This window comes from Aythya marila (genome assembly GCF_965140915.1).
Source record: "Aythya marila genome assembly, chromosome: 22".
In the NCBI taxonomy this organism is placed as follows: domain Eukaryota; kingdom Metazoa; phylum Chordata; class Aves; order Anseriformes; family Anatidae; genus Aythya; species Aythya marila.
The window spans coordinates 1187534-1210402 of NC_139063.1; the positions used below are offsets into that span (position 1 = coordinate 1187534).

Here is a 22869-nt window from a genome sequence, read left to right on the forward strand (position 1 = left end):
TTGTGCCCTGGACAAGACTAGACACCGTGTCACCTGGCAGGGTTTGAATTGGGTTATTGTTCTGGGGTAACAATGAGCGAGTTTCTGGAGTCCTGGATCCCAGTCAGTTCCCCTCGTTGGTAGTGGAACGCCACCGAGCTGATGTGCATAATTTATTGAAGTGACACTAAGGTGCTATTTTCTGGGCTGCACAGATAACAATCTGATCAGCTTTGCTTTGCTGCCATGAAAGGAGTAATGTTACTTGCGAATTGGCATCGTGTTTCTAATATTTATCAGATTTTCCCACTAGTGTACTAGAACAAATTTTTGGTCCCTGTTGGCAGTGAGATAATAAACCACTTTGGCCATGAGGCTGAAAGCAGTGACTGCCAGCTTTCATCTCCTCTTTCTGTGAGGATGTCTTTGTGTAGCTTTGTCTTGTTTCTTAACGCCAAGTTCTTGGTTGAAGGTTTTTTACCCTTTTGCTTACTGTGCACAGAAGTAAAACAGCGTGTTTAACCTAAGGCTAGTCAGTAGGAAAAGAAATTCCATGCTTCACTGGAACTGAGCTATTCCTGTATGAGTTACTTATTTCTCTTGGTAGCTCTTTTCGCTCACATCTAGGCAACCTCAGATACTAATACTTCCTCTAACTGGGGGTAACTGCATCACGTGGGTGTTTATATGACTTCAGATGGTGCTTCTGGGGCAACTAAGAATGAGCAGAGTGAGGTATCTGTGTTGGTCAAGAAACTGCAGGAGTCATGGTTACACGCTATTACAGAAGCACAATGCTTTTAACTGAAGTTATGAATCATTTCCCTTAGTCTTACCACTTGCAAATCCATTCTGTGGATCTCAGGAGAGCAGTTAGGTCCGTGTTCCTTGGGGGAGAGAACAGCTTTGTGAGTAAAACAGATCTTGGAGTGTGCCAAGGGTGCTGTCAGACCTGCTGCTGCTGTAGAGGGGCAGTGGCACCGCTAGAAGACAACGTTCCTGTAGCTGCTAGAGGTGGTGGCAGCAATGGCTTTGGGTTGTGATGCTCCCTAACAAAGCCAGGGAGGCTGCTGGAGCTGAGGCACTTGGAGCACAGAGATATTTGCAGCTGAGCTCAGTAGTGTGGTGCTGGGCTCTGGTGAGTGGATTGCCCCAAAGGGACGAAATGATGCTTTAACAGGTGTAGCTGGAACACCTTTCATTTTCGACTGTCCAATACAGACACTGTTTTCCATGGCAGTCCTGTGTTAAATATTCGTATCCCTAGTTTGAAAACAAACAAAAAACCCACCCCAGAGGAGCTAAGGCCGAGGACCTTCCTTGTTCTCAATGCCTGCCTGGTCAGAATGAAATCACTGTCCCCAGTGAAGTGATGCGAGTGACCCTTAATGGCTCTTCATGCCTTGTACCTGGTCCAGGTCCTGCTCCTGCTGCTGGGCAGCAGAGCACACACCGGGGACGAGGCCGTCTCACAAAATTGCTCATTACCTGACCCCAGGGTGTTGGTGCAGATGCTGAAAGCTGCCTCCAGGCCACCCAGCAGAGGAGCTCCACTTCTGGGCTCGGGCACTTTTTGTCCAAGCCTCGTTTCAGGGGTGTGCTCCCAGGTAACTTGAGCATCTGAGCGCTCTGTGACTGGCAAGGAGCTCGCCTCCTGAGGAAACGGCCATGGGGGAGATTTAGAGGCTGCTAGAGAAGCTTTGTTTTGGCAGTGGCTGCTGGCAGGATAGCTAGAGTTTGAGGTGCCTCTGTCTGTGCCCTTTCTTACAGGGCTTAACTCTGTAGATGGAGACAAACGAGGGACACCGAGAGTCAACACCGGAGGAAAATCCCCGATCCAAGCCTGCGGATGAATTAGAAGAGCTCATGGGGGAAGAGGAAACAGGTAAGGGATTGCTTCTTCTCTGTCCTGTGAGGGAAACCAAACGCACTGAGTGATAACACGGCTCCTCTAGGGCTGCACGAGGAGTCAACGGAGGGGATGAATCTGGTCCAGGACGTTTTTTCTGTGGTTCCTGAAGCCACTCTGGTGGGAAGCAGGGTGGGAAGGCTGGCTGAATGCTGATGACCCGAGTCCTTTATTGAAGGGATTCTCTCCCTGACAAGCACCCTGAGGGGATGCGCACGCAGGGAGCTGGAGGATGCGATGTTGTGAAAGGCCCCCTGCCCCCGGCAAGGCAGGGGAGCTGGAGCTACTTCCATCTGCAGTGTTTAGCAGAGAATGGAGAGCACAGCACGATCCCCTGGCTGAAATCATATTCAGCAAGCCCTCGCGTTATCTTTGGCAAGGCCGTGCGTGCAGAGCTGCTGACCTTCCTGGGCTACTGTTTTGTTTCTGTTTCGTGTTGCCCTTGTTATCCGAAGGGCTGCGGGATCATTAGCTTGCTGGGTGGCACGGTCTTGCTGAGCTGGTTATTCCAACCCGCTGCACTCGGTGCTTCGGGGTGCCTTCTGCCGCAGCCGATTCTGCATGCAGCCCCAGCCTCGTGCTGCTTTGTTGGTGATTTACTGCCGTTTCGATTCCAAATTTCAATTTTAAGCACTAAAAGGGAGAGGACGTTCCTCCGTGGAATATAAACAGCGTTAGGACTGAAGTAAGAGATTTCCCTGGAGGAAAGGACGGCAGAACCCATCGGGCTGGAGGGAAACGTGCGTGCAGGTGCAGCAGGTTGTTGACTTGTGGTTCCCCGAGCTGCTCGGCCCCGCTGCCTGCAGGTTTTGGGGCTTTCTGTTCCTGCAGAAAGCTTCAGCCCCACCACTCAGCGTTTGGCAGGGAGGGGAGCATCTGCTTTGCTGGGAGACCTGTCGCTGCTTCTGATCCATGCTTTTTTTGTTGCCTGGGGGCTGTGAGGCACGCAGCGGGGCTCCTGCTGTCGGATCAGGAGCAGGGGGGATGAAATGCAGATCGGGCTCGGGGGCTGGTGCCCTGGAGGAGCAGCTGGGGTGTGTTGTACGCGGGGTACCTGCTGCGTTGGAGCAGCTCGGCCTGGTGCTTGCAGGACAGATCTCTCCCCTCTACCCTGAAAACAAGACGAACGGTAGCAAAATGGTGTCAGATCCGCAGGAAAAAGCTACAAAATGCCCAACTTTGTGATAATCACTGTGGCTCTTTGCAACTATTTCAGCTTTCACCACCCTTATCTGGTTGTGCTGCTCGGGACGGGGGCCTCGGCTCAGGGGCAGGCTTTTGGGGTGTCCCTTGTTGTGGGGCACTCATTCGTATTCGCGGTGTCTCCGCAGCCGGGATTCAAAGTCGGGCCTGATCTTGCGGCCGTGGAGAGGGGCAAGGGGAAAAAAAAAAAGATTCCATTAAAAAAAAAAAAATGTTGTCAAGGAAACTGCTTTCACAGTACCACTCCGCGCAGCCAATAAGGCACAAAGAGAAGTCTCCCCACAGCAGAGCTGCGTGCAGCACGGGGTAGGCTCCACAAACGTAATTGAGACAGCGGGAATTCGGTGCTAACTACAAAGCCGTGTTTTGATTACCGTGTGGACTCCATCCCAACCTACCCTAGTTATTCTTTGTACCTTTGCTAATGAGCCAGTCTTGCCTTCCTTTCTGTAAAACTAGCCAGAAATTCTAAATAGGAGAGGGGTCAGGAGGAAGGTGTCAGAAATTACAGCAGACCTGCTTTTGGTAGCAGTATTCCTCCTGCAAGGATAATTACTTAAAGCAAGACGGATGCTCTGCATTTCAGTTAACTCCTCTCCAGCCCGCGTTAAATCCATTACAGGATGCCTCGCGTGTGACATCCCTGTCTTTGTCCTTAATGATGACAGTAAATTTAAACACCCTAGGAGGGCTGCAGATAGCTGCCAAGGCTCAGAAAGCTGCCGCTGCTGCTGCTGCCACCGCTCTGACATCGCCCCACGGCTGAGGCCACCGGAGCTGCTTTGGGAGCACCGAGAGCGCTGGTGGCTCCCCCACGCTCTCAGCGGAGGTGAAAGCTGCGCTCACAAAGCTGATGTGACGCTGATAACCCGCGGTTGCTTCCTGGTTACTAGGTAATAGCCCTGTCCCAGGTGAATCCTTCGTGTCTGCAAAGGTAATTTATCACCCGGCTTTCCTGTTTGCGTTCTGCCAAGCCGAATCCAAGCCTGCCATTTATTTCGGGGCTTCGGCGAGGAAGCAAAGCCGGGTTGCCAAAGGGCAGCAGAATTAAACTGTTTGCCTTCGCTTGAAAATGGCTTTAAGTGAATTGTGGTGCTCACAGAATCGAGTCTTTCAGCGATAGCTGAGACAGGAGGCAGCTCTGGGCAGCTGTAGTGCGAGCAGCACGGGCTGTTTCCTGCCCCACGTCCGTGTGATAACTGCCAGAGCCCCCCGGTGCCTCTCAGTGCAGACCAGCATTAAGCTCTTGCAGGACTGAAGTCCAGGACAGCTCTGTGGTTCTGCCAGCACTTCCCTCGACCCATCACTGCTGGGATGCTGCCCTGAGCTCATCTCCCCGCAGCGGCCCCGGTGCCCACCTCCCATCAGTCCTGCCCCTGGCTGCTGCAGTGCCCGGGGGGCGAGGAGGAAGCTTTGCTGTCAGCCCAGGCTGTTGGCACTCCTAAACAAAGCAGCTCACCAAGCAGGGCCTGCGGGGCTGGGGGATGAAATGCCATCTTTCCCCCGGCTCTCATGTTTATGTATATACGCCGCACGCACTCCTATTATTCCACCTGTTTGATGATAATGGGTGTTGGGGATGGAGCAGCTGCTAAAGTGGCACACGGGGCGGATCAAACCAGCAGGTGACATTTTTCACTGGGTTTATCTTTGCGAACAAGCTGGGCCTGCAATAAACTGGCTGCTCCTTCATTTACCGGAGGACAAAGCTGCCATTATTCAGGGGCAGAAGAAAGCGAAACCCCAGGAGATGAGCCGAGTGCGTGCGTGATATCCCTGGCTGGCTGTGTGCAGGCATTAATGCAAGAACTCAAGGTCAAAGGCTACCCTGCTCGGAGAGGCAGAGGCAGAAGGGGCCTCCAGAAAGAAGAATGGTTTATTTCTTTATCTCATGGAGTCATGTATCAATTATCCATGGCGTCTGAGAGCCGAGGAAGGGAATAGATTTTCTGCTCTTTCAGGGTTTTTTTGCATGTGCCGTTCGTTTTCTGGGCAGCGGCTTCAAACTGTGCATGGCTCCGAGGCAGGAGTCTGAAAGCAGAGGCACGATGTAGCCTGCGAGAGGGGAAAACCCGAAGGGCAGCAGCTTTCCTCTTGGTCTCAGATGGTCCTTCTGTCTTTCATGAGGCAAATTGTGCTGATAATGTGAATTAGGGAAATGTGCTGTGCACGGTTCTGGAGGGATTGCGGAGAAAACGAAGAAGAAATTGCCGGTCCTGTGTGACAGAATGGTGGCAGGGCTCAAAAATCAGCCCAGCTCCAAGCTGGGAGCTCGGAAAACCAATTTCCTTCAACTTTTATGATCTAAAAACCCAAAAGGAAACCTGCTCATCCTCTCTGCAGCGCCGTGCTGTGCCGTGACCAGCTGTCAGCCTCCTGACACCGAGCTGCTGCTCGGCTGCCTCGGATCTCCCGGGGTTTGCAGCCTGCAGAGCGCGGCTGTCCCGAGCTGGGGGGGCTCAGGGCTTGCAGAGAGGATGCTCCTGCACCTCCCTTTGGATAAATCCGGGTGAGACCTTGCTCAGCACCATCCAGCAAACCAGCGCCGTGGCCAAATCCCTTCCCAGCAGGAGGGTGTAGCTGCAGGGGCTCTGCTCGCTCAGAGAGGTCGGGGGCAGCTCTCCCCCCAAGCAGCAGCGCTCGCTGGTTCAGAAACCTGGGGGCTGGAGAAATCCTGCCCCGACACGGGGGGCTCCAAGGGGTACCTGGCAGTTCCCGTGATCCTGGCTGTTCCCCCCTTCAGGCCGAGTGAAGTCAGCTCCTTGTTTTGGGGAGAAAACACGTTCTGTTGTCTGCTGGCCTCCGCGATGAGCTGATCAGAGGAAGCAGTGGCTGCAGCATGAAAGCGCTGCCTCTCAGCCAGACAGCGAGTGGGTTTGTTTTACCGTCTCTGCCATCCGCGGGAGTGCTGCCTGCCTCGGCAGATCAAGGCACCAGAAAGCACTCCAGCAGCTTTCCCCCTGCCTCCGAGCACCCTCTCCTGCTCCATCCAGCTCAGAGCTCTGCAAACGCCATTCGGGGAGCTGCCCCTGCCCTGCCAAGCACCAACGCTTGGGGAGTGGGCACGGGGTGGGCGCAGAGCTGCTCGTGCCCTTCACCTGATGCTTTGTCCTCCTTCCTGGCCTCGGCACCAGCCCCATTTTGGAAAGGAAGCCAAATGGGAATGACTGGGGTCTGGGTGAGGACAGGCAGCCCCCAGGGGGCAGTGACTGCGGCATCCCAGTGCTGCAGGAGGGAGCTGGGCGCCTTCCTGCGATGCTTGGGGAGCCGTGGTGCTTGGGGGTGGTCTGGGTGTGGCCGTGGGCTCTCCTGGCAGCAGGGTGGTAACAGCGAGCTGCGAGGAAGAGGGAGGAATATCTCGGCCTTCCTCCAGCAGCTCTGGCTGTCTGCGCCGCCTGCTGCTGCCCACCAAGGCCCCACCTTTGGTTTTTTGGTTTCCTGCAAAACACAGGAGCTCGGTCGGGTCGTCCTGCTGCCAGTCCGAGCTTTGATGTGGGACCTGTGGCTGCCCCTCCTCGTGCTTCAAAAGGACACAAGTCGCTGCCCTCAGCGCTTCCCGAAGCCTGGATGCCTGACCTGTTTCTCAGGACACTGCTCTGTGTGCGCCACCTCCACCTCCTGTGCTGCTCCCGACCTTCCTCTTCCCCCAGATTTTTCTCTTGACTTCTTGGGAGGCATTGCCTGGCCCTGCCTGCCCTGTGCTTTGTAACTGGGGGAGTTTGCAGCCCCAGGAGGTGCCCCTGCTCCGTGCTGGGCACGTTCTTAGGGCGAGCAAACGCTCCCTGTGCCTCCATCCCACATCCTGAGAGCTGTCTGCAGCTCCCGCTGCGGTGCCCTTGCCGCCTGCCTGCTGGGGCTGTCCTTCATCCAGTTAGCAATTTTTGACGAGGAGGATAAATGTGGCCTCTTAGAGCTCAGCCTCGTATTGGAAATGCCATAACACGGAAAGCGATTGCAGCTTGAGCCTGCCTTTCAGGGCTGCTGGCTGCAGCGGAGAGCGTCCCTAATGGATGGAGCTCTGCCGCCCCGCAGCACCGATACCTGATCAATACGGGGTGGAAAGGGAGCAGCCTTTCAATCTGCACCTCCCCGGGACCTCCCACGCCAAGGGGAAGGAATGGTTTTGCAGCCTCGTGGTTTCCCAGCCGGCGCTTGGCAGGGGGCTCGGCGCACGGGGCTCTGCGAGCGCTGCCTCTGAATCCAGCCCAGCGCCGCCCTTCCATCATCGTGTCCTCGCGCCACGCTTCATAAAACCTGGATTATAAACTGCGGTCTCCTCCCGTTCGCCGCGTAGCCGAGGCAGAAGACGGATGAGAACGGCTGTCAGAGCCGAAGGCGGAGGGAATTTCTCCTGCTCACGTGGAAGCCGGCACTGCCTCTCCAGTGAGAAGGGGTCATAAAACACCAGGGGTGTCTGTAACGCGGGCTCCACGTTTGGTGTGAGACAAAGGAGGGATTTTAGCTGGCTGCCTCGGCAGGAAACGATTCGTATTCCCTTGACAAGGGGGTTTCAAGGGCAAACACCGACGCCGAGGACAGCGACCTCCTAAATCTTGGCTGTAACATCTCCAACACGTGCACCCCTCTGCGCCCATGGGGCTCCACATCCCGCTCCGATGGCACCCATGGGCCCTTCCCCGCGTGGTGAGATCCTTGCGGGGTGCCCCCCTGGATGCTGCTGCAGCTGGAGGCGAGGTTTTGAGGTCTCCCTCTCATTTTGCCGGGCCGCTGACTTCTCCAGGCCTCCATCTCTGTAAATCTCCCCTGGCGAGCCGCGGGAGCCGTGCCGCGGATCAGAGGTGCGTGAGCTTGGCTGCCTTTGTTGCCCTTGGACTCGGAGTGCAATCAGGAGTGCAATCCATCCCCCGTCGGCCAGGTGACACCGCACGCAGCCTGTCTGAACGCCGTGGCTCTGTTCTGTGCTTACCAGCAGCATGGCCACTGCTCCCAGTTCAGCTGCTGCTGGCCTCATGCAGCCTCACTGCGGTCCCGGGGGGCCAGGACACGTTTGTCACCGTGCTGAGCGTGACAGCCAGACCCTCCGGGGTCTCCGGGTGTCCCTTAGCGGGATGCTTTTGCTAAGAGGAGTGAGGTGGATGGAGGGGTGGCAGAGCCCAGAACCCAGACACAACTTTCCTGCTCCGTCCTGGCCCCAGATGGCGTTGAGCGGAGAGGTTTGGGGGCTCAGACACCTTTGGTTTTAACGGTGGATTTGTCTTCGGTGTTCAGCTGAGTTGTTGCCATCTGGTTGAGCCCCAGCCTCGCCTTGCCAAGAGCAACCAGCACGTTCCCCTTGCGTCGTGCTCTGCAATGCCCCTGGGATTTATCCTGTCAGTGCTTGGGCACGATCGATGCCCCAAGGGGCAGGAGGTGAGGGCGCACAGCTGCCAGGAGCTTGGGCCCCGGTGGGCTCCTCTGCAAAAACCCCACGGGGGTGAAACCTGAGGTTTCTATTAGGCTCTGCGTGGTTTTCCAGGAAGGGCTCTGCCTGAGCGTGCGCCGAGGCAGCAGTAAAAGGGGACTTTCACCTCTGGAGCTGGTCCTGAGGCTGGAGAGCCCGGCTGGCTGCACCGTGCGCAGGGTGCCCTGCGGCTCCTGGGAGCCTCAGCTCTGGGTGAGGGAGGCCCCATTTCTGTGCTCCTGTTTCCCTACTGACTCCTCAAATCCTGCTGCAAAACTCCGGGGCGTTCCTCAAGTCACACTGCGTTCAGAGGACGTGCTGGAGGGGCCGTCAGGCTGCAGGAGCAGGGGGAACACGTTCTGGAGAGCTTTGGAAGCGAGGGGACCTGGCCCGCGTGGAAAGGGTCCCTGGCACCGCCACGCAGAGCTTAAAAAAGAAAAAAAAGAAAAAAAAAGAAATCTGCAATTTGTTTAGCTGTTTCCTACCCAGTTTTCTCACATTCCTAGAGCTGACTCACAAACCTGCTGCTCTGCATTTCTGCTGTGCAGCCGGAGGGCCCGGCTCACGTGGTGCTGGGCGTTCGTGGCTCTGCATGGGAGCGCTCGCCAGCAAGTGCCGTGCACCTTGCAGGATTGATCCCAGGGACCCCTGTGTCTGTAGGAGAGTTTGCTTTTATTTTGTTTTTACCCAGAGACAGCTGATTGCCTTTTAATTAACAACAGCCAGCGTGTTTGGTGAGCGTTTGGGAAGTGTCCAGACAAGCTTTGTTCCAGGATGCTGCTCTCTGCGGCTTACCCGGGGGCTCGGGCGAGTTGTTAATGGGGATTCAGACACTGCCCTGCCTCCGTGTGCGCCGCGCTCCCTCGGCAGCAGCAGCAAATTTTGCTTTGAAAGTTGGCCTGGATCATCTCTAAATACAGCGGGAGCTCCGGCGGGGTCAGAAACAAATCCGTGACATTTCGCATCAGCGGGGAGAAAACAAAATTTCATCCAAGGTTTTTATTCAATAGAGGAAGCGGTGATAAACCTCCCCCCTCCCGTTGCTGTGGCAACCCGCAGCCGTGCCGGGATGCAGGGATGGATGCGGAGCGGTGCTGCGAGGAGGAGCTGGGGACCTGTGGGTGAATTTTGGGGCTGGCTCAGCCCGGGGAAGGGCAGGTGGGGGGGCTGGGGTTAGGCTTTGGCACGGCGGAGCTGGGTGCTGTAGGGTGAGCTCGTCCCGTGGTGGCTGAGCACTTTTCCCATGTAGTGGCCGTCTCCAAGTGTTTCCCATCCTGGAGGGGAAAACCCTTGTGCCCTGCTCTGCTGCCTCCTGCCTTGGCACAGTGACAGCGGGGTCTGTGGGCTGCTCTGAGCCCCAGCTCCCAGCTGAATATTTGGGATCTAGGAGTTAGAGACCTGCCGACAGGCCATGAGGTTAAAAATTCAGCTTATAACCTCTTTGCCCACCCTGTCCGGGGAAGAAGAGGGTCCTTTGGTGCATCGCTCGCGTGCTGTGGATCAGTGACGTTGCTTTCTGGTGCTTGCTGCCTTTTGTTTTATTCCCCTGGGCTCTCCCTAGGAGAGCTGGATTTGGGAACAGGGACCCCGAGGCGCTGCCCATGCCCATCACTGCCTGCTGGGGCGCTTTGTGTCAGCACACCGTGCACAGGAGGGGCACAGGATGAGGTCTCTGCAGGCTTTGGGACGGAAAACACAAGCTGCAAGTGGAGCGGGCTGAATTCCTGCCTCGCAGGTGGAAGCTGTAGATCCCCCATCTCCCAGGGGCGCGCCGATGGAAGCGGGAAGCTTTCTCGGTCATTATTTCATAGCCTGCGGGCCTCCTTGTGACAGCGATCGTCCCCGTGCCGCTGTCCTTGGTGGTCACCTGCTAGGGGAGAGGAAAATCTCTGCGCTCCCCGGGGCGCGCCGGGGAAGGCTTTGCGGAGCGGCTGCTTCGTCTCCTGCAGAGGCAGGCGCTGTCGGTTAGCCAGAGTCAGGAGGGAGAGCAGATGGTGACCTGTTTTTGCCAGTGAGTGAAAGAATGAGGCTGGGAAGGCACCGTGGAAGCGAGGGCACGGGGAAGAGGCAGTGCCACAGGTAATCGAGGCTTCATTTGAGCTGGCCCCGGCGCGAGGCGTGAGCCTTGTCCCGTGCCTGGGGAGGGAGATGAGCCTGTTACGAGGAGGTGAGGGCTGCAAACGCAGGACTCTGTGGTCCTTGATTTTCACCTGTGATGTTACCTTCTGGCTCTAAAAGATGTGTGTGGTAGGATGGGAAGAACTTGTCCACGACGTCTGCCCCGACAGACCCCCGGTGACGCCGCAGCCTCCTCCGGCAGGGGTTTGCTGCGAGCAGGAGGGACGAGGGGATTTTTTCCCCTTTTGTTTTCCTGCGTGCTGCTAACTATTGTGGGATGATTCACTGTTATGCATACAAACATATGCTTCTTCTCGGAGCCTCGCCAATTTCTTGGCTTCAGCAGCTTCTTCTGGGAGTTGGGCCACGCTCGGTTCGTGTAGAGCGAACAAGCGCTGTTAATGCCCTGTCGCTTTGGGGGGGTTCTGCTGCGGGGGAATTGAGGGCTGGAGCTTGGTCCCTGCTCAGCATTCATCTCCTGCCTTGAAGACAGCTTCATCAGCGGCGCTTTCTGCTCCTGCAGAAGGTGCCTGAGGCAGAGCCAGTTGCCCCTAGCAGGAGGATTCACGAATCACCTGAGATCCGGGGCCGCGAGGTGCTGGCTGAGTTACCATGGTGAAGGATTTGCTGGGGTTTGAAGCACTTGGAGGACTCGGTGGCTTGCAGTGAGATGATCCGCGGCGGAGAGAAGCGGAGGGGAGAGGGAAAGGCACCGGTCCCTTCCCAGAGGGGATTAGGAACTAATGGAGAAGGGATTTGGAGGGCTGATAAAAGAACCCCGTGCTTCGTGATGGTTCATCCGAGTCTGCCCGAGGCCCCAGGTAGATCAGAAGGTTTCCAGGTGCTGGTTCCTGGATAAGAAGGGCAATCCTGATGCCACCAGGGACAAAAAAATGCAGCAGAGGGACAGCTTCCCCATGCCGCTGTGGTCCAGCAGCCAGGGAGCCCCGTGGAAAGCCCAACTCTGCAGGAACCAGCCCGGCGAGGGGATGCGGTGTGCCCGGCGGGGTTTTGGGAGGTGTGAGGAGGATGGAGAGATGGTTTCCAGGCCTGGAGAAGCAGCAGAAGAGGCTGCGATGGTCCGACGTGAAGTGTGGCTGCACGGGGAGATGCGATGAGCAAGAGGCTGAGGAGCGGGGCCGTAATTAGGGCAGGGGATCCGGGCCGGCGAGTGAGTCACTCGGAGATTAGGCAAATCTCCGCAGGATGATGATTATTACAAAGGAAAATCCTGCAGATGTTCGCTCGCAACAGCTTGAGAAGTCACCTTGAAAGGGGAACTTTTCCAGGGCGCTGACCTTAGGAGGATGCCTCTCAGTGCAGGGGGGGGTTGGGTGCTGGACCGTGGCAGGTTCAGGCTATTTGGAGGTGGGAAGCAGCGACCGAAAGCCCCAGAAGCTTGCGTGGGGCTGGGCTTTGGTGCTGCAGGATGCAGGCGGAGGCGTCCTGCAGATTTCCCTGGGTCCCTTTAGGTTTCCATCCCGTATTTTTCTCTCTCGTTACCATCTGCTGCGACACAGGGCCGAGCTGGCAGCGATGTTTTTGGAGCCCTTCCCCCTGGAAAAGGCTCGAAGAAGCCCTGGGAGCCCACCCCGTGCTCGGCAGCTGGCCCAGCACAGCACCCAGCTGGGCGACCTCCTCCAGATGCGGGGTGGATCCGGGCAGCCCTGGCCATCCTCTGCCAGCTGCCTCGGCTCCTGCTGCTCCCTGCAATCTGCTGCAGCCGCCTGCTCCGAGCCTCCCCAGGAGGAAATTCCCCCCGGGGCTCCCCTTTAACCGTGCAGGACGGCACCAGCAGCAGCAGCAGCCAGCGAGGGAGGAGGCGATGCAGCCCCAGGGACCCAAAACACTGCTCTGGGGGTCTCAGGGTCACCTCGTACATCCCTGGGGTGGCTGCAGTAACCCCGAGCAGGGCGATTCCTTCTCCTTGGGTCCCTGGCTGTTGAAATATTAACTTTTGGAGCATGAAATGGTTGCTAATTAGGCAGCAGTGCTTGGGCACGCAGCTGCGCGAGGCCGTAGCTCCAGGATGTGAGAAGTGCCCTTCCTGGTGGGTTTCTTTTTTTTTTTTTTTGGCAAATTGTCGGCCTCATCGGTTGCTTTTGATGCACGGGCGCAGGGAAGAGGGGGGTAATTGGATTATGACAATCCTTGTGGTCTGCGCAGGAGGGTTGTGCTGTGATGGATTGCTTGGATCTACCTTGGAAGAGCGCCGCAGTTGGGGCCACTGCTGTTTAACCCCTCTCTTCTTCCACGCTGTGGATTAACCTGGCTTAGCCCGCTGCAGGCAGGGGAACGAGGACGTGGCGGCCCCATAACAGCCTCCTGCTCGCTCCCAGCCCTCTGCCGTTTGGGCTGATGGGGTTTTGCTGGACAAATCCCTCACCAGTTCCGGGTCACGGCTGCGGTTTGCGAACCCAGACACGCGGCAAAGCTGCGGTCCCCCCGCCGGTGGCTTCCCGACAGCGACCTGCAGCAAACGAGCGGGGCAGTCTGCAGGCAGCCGCTGACCTCTGCTCGCTCTTCCCATCCCTCTGAATTAGCAGGGCCTCGTTAACGCTGCCGTGGCTCCGCCGGCTGACCCTGAGCCGTGCTGGCTCTGCCCTGCAGCAGCTCCGTGCTGGTGTGGGGCTGCCGAGCTCCGAGGGTGCTGGTAGGCACAGGACGGGCTGGCACGTGGAGCCTGAGGGCTTTGCTGCTGCTGCCTGGGAGGTGGAGGGGGGATTTCTCTGCTGGCTGGTGCCTCAGCCAGGCTCTGAGATGAAGCTGCAGCCTCGCTGTTCGTCGCTAGTGATAAAGATCCGGCGAGCCGAGTGGTTTCAGCACCGCTGCCCTGCCTTGTCCTCTGCTTTCTGCTAGGGAAATGCACAGAAAGCACAGAAATCCAGCTCTAAAGAGCCCAGGATTCCACCAGCCACGACATCTGCATCAGCTCAGACGCTTTCTGGTGCAGCAGGCAGGGCAGAGCGGGGTGGCCGCGTTTATTTAGGCTGTGGGAGTCCCACGGGGGTCCCACACATCCCCTGGCGGGTGACTGGGTGACCAGTGCTTTATTTAATCACACCCCGTAATTCCCCAGGTGGCGGATGAGCACTGGTCCTGTCCCCAGGTGCTGTGCCACGAGGCTGCCCCTGGCCCTGAGCACTCCCCCTCCTGCATTTTACCCTTTGAAGTGTAATTGGGGCACCCTGAGGTGCTGGGGGAGCCCCTCCATGGGACCATGCAGCCCCAGCAGCTAAACCCGCCTCGTCCCTCTGGCCGCTCTTACACAACGCGAGGTTTCCCTGCGCCTGAAATTCTCCTCCAACAGCCTCACAATTTAGCAGAGTGATGATTTTGTTGTTTTTTTTTTTTCTTCCTATGCCTTTCCCCAAGCTGTCGTCATCCCGGGAGAGCCAGCTTTGAAGGCAGCATCGAGGTAACCGCGGGTCGGCCGCTCGTTAGGCGCAGCGCTCCGCTGGGGCTGAGAGCGTGAGCCAGGATGAGGCACGAAGCGTTAATTCCTGACCCTGCCAGCTCGCTAAAAACAACAAGCACGGCCTGGGTAGCCAGGTGAGGCTCTCATTCCTCCTGTTTACAGCAATGCCCTCATTAAATGGCCCCCTTGTGCGCCACGGAGCCTTTGTGCCGCTAATGAGAGGGCGGCGTGGTTTGCGTGGGAGCTGCCCGGCTGCTCCCCCTGTGCCGGGAAGGATTTCAGGCCAAAAATGATTTTCTGCTGCCGGCCACATCGATGTGGGGGGATAAAAAAAAGGTTTGGGGAAGGTGGAGGGAGATTTTTAATTGGATGCTCGCGCTCAGAAATGTCTCTGGTAACAGATCTGAAGAGCGCTCTGGCCCCGTGCTCCCGCTCAGAGGATGTTTGGTGCTCAGAGGATGTTTGGAGCTCAGAGGACGTTCGTTTTCCTCTCGTTACTGGGAAGAGGAGCTGAGGTCGTGGGGTTTGCCTTTTGTCAGAGCACGGTGAGGGCGTGCAGAGGAGGTGTCCTCAAAGGCAGCAGCAGTGCCCGGCCGTAGCTGCGGCTTTCTGCAGAACAAAGTCGTGTCGAGTCGCGCGCTCGGCGAGGGAAGGTGCAGGGAGGCAGAGCAGCTCGCGGGTGATAATCGTGGGGACCGTGCTAGTGGCTGGCATGAAAGCTGTGTGATTGCTGAGCAGAGCCTCGCAGGCAGCCAGCAGCCTGGTGGGTGATGGCTGTGCTGCAGGAGAGCCGCTCCGAGCGAGCTCCTGGGCATCAGCCGGCTCCAGGAGGGTGTTGCTGTACCTGGAGCTCCTCCAGAGCCTCTGCTCGCCTCTCCCCAGGGGCTCAAAAACCTGTGGGCTCCGTCTGTGCCACCCCAGAGGTGGCACGTGGTGGGATAGGAGCCTTGCTCTGTCCCCAGCCCTGAATGGGAGCAGGATAACGGGGAGCCCCTCGTGGGGACCCTGGTGGGACCTTGTGGGCTGGGTGAGGTCTGGCTGCTGTGGACCTGCCTCCTTTGGTCTCAACCCCCTCACTCTGCCCCACGTTGAGCTGGGACCTCAGCCGGGCTTTGCTCCGAAGGCTTTTGGTGAGGTTCCCCCTGGGGAGCTGCACAAGGGGCTTCTCCCTCGCCCCTCCTGCTCGGAGGGGCTGTAAAAAGGCTCCCGGCAGCCAGGTTGTGAACGTTTCACTTCCAAGCGTTTGTTTCTGCTCCGAGAAATGCCAAGCATGTGCCCCAGCCCGCGGGAAGGCCACTTAATAAATGTTAGAAGTAAATAATAGAGATTAATAGCAATAACAGTTTCGGTATCACGTCGCAAACACAGGCCTTGAGTAAATCCGAAGGTTAACAAACAAATAACAGCGATAATCTTGGGTGGTTTTTGCTCCCTGGGCTTTAAAGGCAGGCTTTGAAGAGGTTCTCTGGAGCTGGCTTTGCCGTGTGGGCGCAGCCAGGAGGCTCCTGCTCGTGTGCTGGAGGATCCCTTCGGAGGGAGCTGTGATGGAGCAGGAGGTGACAAGAGCACAGGAGGTGACCAGAGCACAGGAGGTGACCGGAGCTCCCACAGCACCTGGGGACGTGACCGGTGGCCAACCCACGGCCAGGACTTTCGGAGCCTGCAGCTGCAGATCCTGGAGAGGGGCTGGCGCTGAGTTGGCAGCATCTGTCGGTAAAACCCACCGTGCACATCAGGGGCTGAGCCTGCTGCTGCTTCCGAGCTCCGGCAGTAAAATCCCTCTGGTGCTCTTGGGGCACTGAAGGGCGTTTGGCATCGGCCGGGGGAAGGCAGGGTGAGGCTGCCTGAGTGCTCGGGAAGGGGCTGTGCTTCGTTCCCGGCCTTCCCAAACAGCAGCAGCTCTTGCCACCGACCACAAGGGCTGCAAATTGCTGCTCAGCCCCAGCAGCGGCGCCTTATTTTTAGCTGTGGTCAGCCTCGAGTCGCAGCCGAGCCGGGGCGATGTGTGCGCGCAGAAGTGGCTCCGTTTGCTCGTTTAGAGCCAGCTCCACAATGAGCAATCACTTGGGGAGGGAAACAACGATCTCTGACCAGGGCAATGGGCTCGTAACTCCCCTGGATTTGGTGATACAGGAGGAGAAACCCTGAAACCAGGAGCTGCTCTCCAAGCAGAGGCTGCAGCGTCAGGCACAGGATGGCCCCTGCCTGGCACAGCCCCTGTGCCGTGCCGTGGGGAGCTCCTGGTGACCCGGGCTGCCTCCAAGTGCCACCCAGCCCCTGCCTCTGCCAGCTCGTGATGGATAAAAGCTCAGCCCTGGCGTTGTCCTAGCACCAGGCAGGGCTTGGAGCACGCCAGGGGTGGCCAAAACAGGGAATCGATCGCGAGCTGGGATGGGGAGCGGCGCCTGGTGCAGGATGTGCTCGGGTCACTCTGCTTCTGGCAGCGAAGCTCCGAGCGGTCCCCCAGGAGGCCGGGAAAATCCGGTGCACTTAACGAGGTGCAGCCCGTGGCTTTCCTGCAAAGGCACCTCCTGTACCCATTTGGAAACAACGCGGCCACGAGAGGAAGGGGTCGCAGTCCTAATTGCAGCTGGCACGGGCACAGGGTGAAGGCTCGGGCTTTTAGCAGGGTTTTTTTGCTGATGGTTTTAGCGGAGCAGGGTTGGGTTTTGCTGAGCTGGGTGGTACCACGCAGCCCCGCAGGGCTGAGCTCTGCCACCGAGCACACTCTGCTGCCCTTCGTCGCGCTCAGGGTTGGCTTTTGGTGGAAGGTTTGGGGGGTGGAAATAAAGGCAGGGCTCCCCGGGTGCTCCTGGGCACCCCAAAACCACTCCGGTGCTGGAGGGGCCGTGGGGCAGGGTGCTTGGGGTGCCCAGGGCTGCAGCAACCCCGTGTTTGAGCCCCCAAAAAAGTGCTGCTGGTGCCCAGCTGGCCTCTGCCTGTCCCTCCTCGGCCACCTTCAGCACCAGCACCCCCCAGCCAAGAAAATGCTCCCATTGCAGGCAGGGTGCCCCCGTCCCAGCCTCTCCTGAGCACCCCAGAAGGCTGCCAGGGACCCCAAGCGGGTGGTGGCAGCTCCTGGGCACCGGAGGCTGTGGTGATGGGGAGAACCGTGCCCGAGTGGTGGGGGACAAGGGCAGGGGGGGACCCCAAGGAGCCTGTGGCTGGTCACAGCGGTGGCCCCGTGCCACCAGCCCTGGGAACAGCAGCATTTTGCTGCCCTCTAGTGAGGCCCGGCCACCGGGCTCCCTCTGGGGTCCCCATGGCACCACCACGTCCCCATGGGGACCCTTGGGGCAGGGGCACGGCCTTTGGGGTCTCCAGGCACGTCCCCGTGGGGTGGTGACCCTCGTGGTTTGGTGGTGGGCTTGCTGCCCGTGTCCTCTGCAGGGCAAAAAGCCCCCAAAGCAGGGTTTTTTTCCCCATTTCCTACAACCCCATGGGATCCATCCTGCCCTAGAGCTGTGGGGTTTGTCCCCAGGTTTCCATCCCCTTCCCCTGGGACCAGCCCTTAACGCCGAGGAGCCGTTTGCTCCGAGTCCTGCCCGGCCAGCTGGTGCTGTGTGTAAATAATACAAATTAATTAGAAGGGAAATCAAAACGAAGCACATTCATAATGAGGCAATCCGCAGGCCCCTGTTGTAATTAATTAGGTTAATAGGGGTGCCTGCACCGTGCAAGCGCTGCGCTGCCCTGCAGAAGGCTCTCGGGGGGGGCTCGGGGGAGCGTGGCTGAGCACCACTGCCCTGTGCCGTGCCCCCCCTGAGCCGTGCCAAATCTGGTGCACCTCAGCTCGGGCTGCGTGCACTTTTTCCTCCCGTTTTTCCCCTTTTTCCACCCGTGCAGGCGGCAGCATCGCCAGCTCTAAGGGCACGGAGCTCAGGCTGTGGTTTGGGGTTTCTCCTGGTGCTCCGCAGCAGCCTGCAGGGTGGGAGAGGAGCGGGCACGGCTCCTGCCTGATGGGGAGAGCCTGGGCAGCTCCTGTTCTGCCAGGGGAGAAATTCGCCTGTCCACCACGGGTTGCAGGAGGCTGTCACCGTCCCTGTCACCTGCAGGGCTGGGGGAACAGAGGTGACCTCTGTGAGGGGCGTGGGACCGTGGTGTCCCCATGGAAGGGATCAGGAGCTGGTGGGAGCAGGAATTCCCCAGGCAGCACCCTGCTGCGAGGCTGGGAGGGCTGGAGGGGGGATTTGGGGTTTTTTAACAGCTCCTGTGTCCAAGAGGGCCACAAATCAGCGTGTTAAACGGCCGCTGTCACTCAAGATTAGGGCTGCCACTCCGAAGATGCTGGTGGGAAACCTTGCCGGGCTCGGGGCGCTCAAGCGAGCCGGTTTGTCTTTTGCAGCCGTAGGAATCCATCCCTGCCAGGCTGCTTCTGGGGCTCTGCAGGGGCAGCAACCCAAAGGGGCGCACGGCCACGTGTGTGCACACATGTAGGGGTGTGTACACGCGTGTGGCTGCGCGTGTAACGGCGTGGAGGCGCGGCACGGACACCGCCTGCACGGCGGCTGCGTGTGCGCACTGCCCTGTGTGCATCTCCACAGCCCTGCCTGCACAAAATCCCTCACTGCCACAGCTTTTTCTTCTTCCTAGCATCTGGCCCGAGCATCTCTGCCCTGAGCAGCGAGGCCAGGCCCCAGCCTGACCCCCCCCGTGGAAATTTGGGTCGTGGGGCAGCGTGGTGAGGACTGTGGCATGGCCTCGTGGCGCTGGGCACCTCCCTCTCTTCGGCTTCCTCTGCCTTCCAAGTGATCATCAGGTATTCAGAGAGCTGGGAGCGGAGTAAGCCCTGGGGACACCTTGAATTAAAGGGTAATTGTTCCATATTTCTCGGCTAACTCTAAGTAAAATAATAAAAATAACCCCCAGCAAACCTAGCCTTTTGCACCTGCCTGCCAGGAGATTTCAGCACGGGGACTTTATAGTCCAAAACACCATAAAACGGAGCCTAAATTACCTAGCTCTCATTTGAAACAATTACAGGTTTTATCTATGGATATTAAAGGAGATGATTGTTCAGTGTAGTTAAAAAAAAATAAATAAAAAAATCTCCCTTTTCCTTCTTTTGTAATTCAATCTTTATGGACCTGGGGGGAGCGGCCCGCCGCTGCCCTGCCGGCCACGCAGCGCCGAGGAGGATTTGGGGAGGGGAACGGGGGGCTCGGGCTGGGAATGTGCCAGGTGAGAGGCAGAGGGGGCTGTGCCCTTGCACCCCTCAATCTCTGGGCTGCATCACCCCGGGAATTGGCACAGAGAGCGTGCCAGGATAAGGCTTAATTCCACTGAAATTGGGGCATCTCCGGGGAGGCTGCTCTGGGGCTTGGCGCAGGGCTCCGGGGCGCATCCTGCCCCCTGGTTCCAGGCGTTGGATCCGCTGGGGGATCCCAGCCCCGTTGTCCTGGGGGAGAGGGGAGCCAGGACAAAGCCTGTGGGGTCGGGGTGAGCCTGGCACGGCCGCCCCGGCTGCGTCCCTGCCGAGGCTGCCCCGGCCCCGCGGTGCCGCGGCTCTAATCCCAGGTAATTGGATTTACGGGGAGCGCTGTATCCAATTACAGACTCCTAATTAACGGACCAAAGTTACAAGTGCGATGTGTCTTGCTTTCAGCAATTATGATTAATTTTGCCAGAATACACACGCAGACGTTGATTACAGGATCCGCGGGCAAACAGGAGCGGAATGCTGATAATTGAGCCGTCAGCGCGGCCGCCTCGCGGCTCACAGGGGCCGTGGGGAGCAGGGGGACCACGGGGCAGAGCCGGGTCCCCTGTGGGTTCCTTGGCTCCCTGGGGTGACAGCACGTTCCTGCTGGCCCCAGGAGGGGACCTGGGGCTGTCCCCTTGCAGCGGGGCTGATCTGGAGCTCTGGGGTTCCCGGAGATGCCTTGGCACATCCTGATGCATCGACACGCTGGATGTGGGGACCAGGAGCTGCATCCCCCCTTGGTGCAAAATAACCACCACCCGCTGTCCTAAAGCTATGAGAACTGAAGAAATCTGAGTTGCTGCAGTGCTCGGGTGGGCTCCTGGTGCCCGTCCCCCAGGAAGGGGCAGCCTGGGCCCCATGCGCCCCGTCTGGGAGCGTTTGGTGCTGGCCGTGCCTTATCATCCCCTCGCTATCATCTTGTTCCCAGCCTGCTGCGAGTCCCTGGCTCAGGACATTAATCCTGCGCAAGCCAGAGGCTTATCCAAATAGGGAATCTTCCTCGGTGATTTTTAAACAAAACTTGATAAATCCTTTGCAAAAGAAAAAGGGCTTTCATCTCCAAAGGGCCCATCTCGGGGCTGATGAGCGATAAGCGCTCCGGCGCTGCACATCTTCATTTCCTTCACGTTTTCTCCCCGGGTGCCCGAGCTGAACGCATTTACTCGGTGCTCTGTTCTCACCGTATTTTTCCTGCTGTTGCTGCTCGGCGGGGAGATCCCTGGCTGCGGGGTGCTGTGCCCAGGCCGTGGTGCTGCTTTCGCTGCGCCTTGCAGCCGGGTTTTGGTGCTTGGGGACGTGCCGAGGAGCAGGGGGGCCCCACAGCTGCTGCCTCACTTTATCCAAAAGTTTGTTCTTGCCCGGGCTCTGGCCAAGCTCCGGGAGCAGTTTCCACCCTTGCTCACGGCCGCACAACCAGCCTCCACCTCCCGTGTCCTTCCTCGCCTCCCTCCTCTTCCTCGCCTCCCTCCAAGTCCCAGCTCCTTTGACGCTCGCCTGGGCTTTGATCTCCTCCGGAAAGCCCCTTCCCCACGCAGAGCCGACCGCAGGGCCTCGGCGGAGACTTATTAAAATAGATGAAGAGCTGCCTTTGATCGGCCGCGCTGCTCCGAAGACCTTTCCCCACTGCGAGGCTTCAAGCGAAGCCGTCTGCCTTTCATCCCCGCACCGGCGCGGAGCTGCAGCTCGCCTCCAGGGCACGGGGGACACGGGGTCCTGGCCCCTCGGCAGCCCCCTGGGGTTGGGATGAGGGCTGGGGCTCAGCACCAGCACGGCCGGGGTGCTGGGGTGCTGGTGGGGACAGCAGGGTGCAGGGATGTGCCGGGGAGGAGCATTGTTGAAACGCTGGGGGAGGCGGAAAGGGAACGGGAAGGTGAAGATAAAAACGATGCTGGGAAAAAAGAGAGAGGGTTACTGACAGAGGAGGAACAAGGGGAGCTGCCCCCCTGGGCAAAGAGCTGCTGAGACCTTTCAAATGACGTGTGTGGATTTGAGAAAATGGGAATAATTAATTCCTCCTCCCCCCCTGGTTTGGGCTCTGTGCGCTCGCTGCTGCTCCGAGGTGCTTTGGGCGCTGAGCTGCTGCTGCATGGGGCTGATAACGGGGGGGCTCTGCAGTGTGTGGGGGCACGGGGATGTCCCAGGGGTGTCCTGGGGGTGTCCCGGGGTGAGCAGCCCCGCTCAGAGCCCGCTGCACCCCCACAGCTCAGGGGATGACAGAAAGGAGACGCCAGGACCGTGGGGACATCAGGGACCAGGAGCCAGCGCGGTCCGTGGGGAGCGGGGAGGCCGCGTGCCAGGACTCCCCGGGCAAATATTTGCTCAGGCTGTTAAAACGGAGCAAATCCTGCTAATTACAGCTCATCAGCTGCCGGGCGGGCGCAGCCAGCACCCCGTGTGCCACGGCCGTGGTGCCGGCACGCAGAGGACCCGCGGTGGCCGCTGCCCTCCCTGAGGGGACCGGGAGCACCGGGGACACCGGGGACACCCAGCACTGCGCATCCCCATGGCACCAGCCCTGCGGGGGGAGCAGCAGCACCCAGGACCCCCCAGCAACAGCCCCAAAACCTCCGGTGCTGCCCACCCAGCCCGGCCCTGCATGGCAGGGACTGTGCCAGCCTTACCGGGCTCGCTTCGCGCCCTGTGCTCAATTAGCAATTCCGCTAACGGTTTGTAATTCAGGCACGACCCTGATTGCATCCGAATGCTACTTTATTTCTTCGCTGCCGCTTGCATTCTGAGCACTAATTATGCCTCTTTGGATGCTAATTGCTTCCCAGCCCTCTGCCGCTGTCTCGCGCGAGCAACATTTATTTTTTCACGCGGCCGTGTGGTTAAACTAATAAAGGCCGGGGGGGGAGGAGGAGGAGGGAGTGCACCCGTCCGAGGCTTTGCCCACATCAAACATCCCGGGAAGGTGAGCGGGGCCGTGCAGCCCCGTGGGACAAGGGGGTGAGGGAAGGACCAGGCTGCCCTCGACCCCTCCGGCCCCTCACCAAGCCCGTGCGCACCCACCGGGGGGGCTTTGCTGCCAGCTCTGGCTGCTCCCTGCCCGCCGTGGCCCCCGGCGTGGATGGAGACCCCCACGTGGAATGGCCACGGGCACTGGGGGGGCCTTTTCCCACCCAGTTGGGTCCGTGGTGGGCAGGAGGAGCCCCCAGTGTGGGGCTGGGGCGGGCTGCAGGCAGGTGGCAGGAGCTGTCCCCATCGCAGGCGGCGGCTCGGGGACACGATTCCAGCCAAGGCACGAACCCAAATCCCCTCCTCTGGCCATCGCTGCCCAGCTCTGTTTGCCTAGCAGCTAATTAAGCAGCAATTAGTCCCCAACAGCACTCCTGCTGCAATTAGGAGGAGCGGAGGGACTGGAGCTGCTCCCGGGCCCTGCAGCGGGCACCACGCACGGCACGGGGACACGCGTGGTGCCCGGGGGGCTCGAGGTGATGCAGGGCCCCCCCCGTGCCCTGTGCCGGGGCTGTGGGCTCAGCACCACGCTGCCTCTGGCCGTGGCTCCTGCCGTGAGCTGCGCCGAGGGCACGGGGCGGAGGAGACGGGGAGCTCGGGGAGCTCGGGGGCGGCTCTTACTGCCCTCGGTAATGACAGGATCACTAACGGGTATTTAATTATCTCAGCCACTCTCTCGT

General features: G+C 58.9%; 1 protein-coding gene across 1 annotated transcript in view; it reads left to right on the top strand.

The window, feature by feature from the left end:
- The first annotated feature begins 3969 nt into the window (after window positions 1–3969).
- ADGRB2 (adhesion G protein-coupled receptor B2) overlaps window positions 3970–22869 on the top strand; it is an 82478-nt gene continuing 63578 nt past the window's right edge. Inside the window, exon 1 of the mRNA XM_082777636.1 lies at window positions 3970–4025. The gene's annotated coding sequence lies outside the window, so the exon portion shown is untranslated. The remainder of the gene's footprint in view (window positions 4026–22869) is intronic.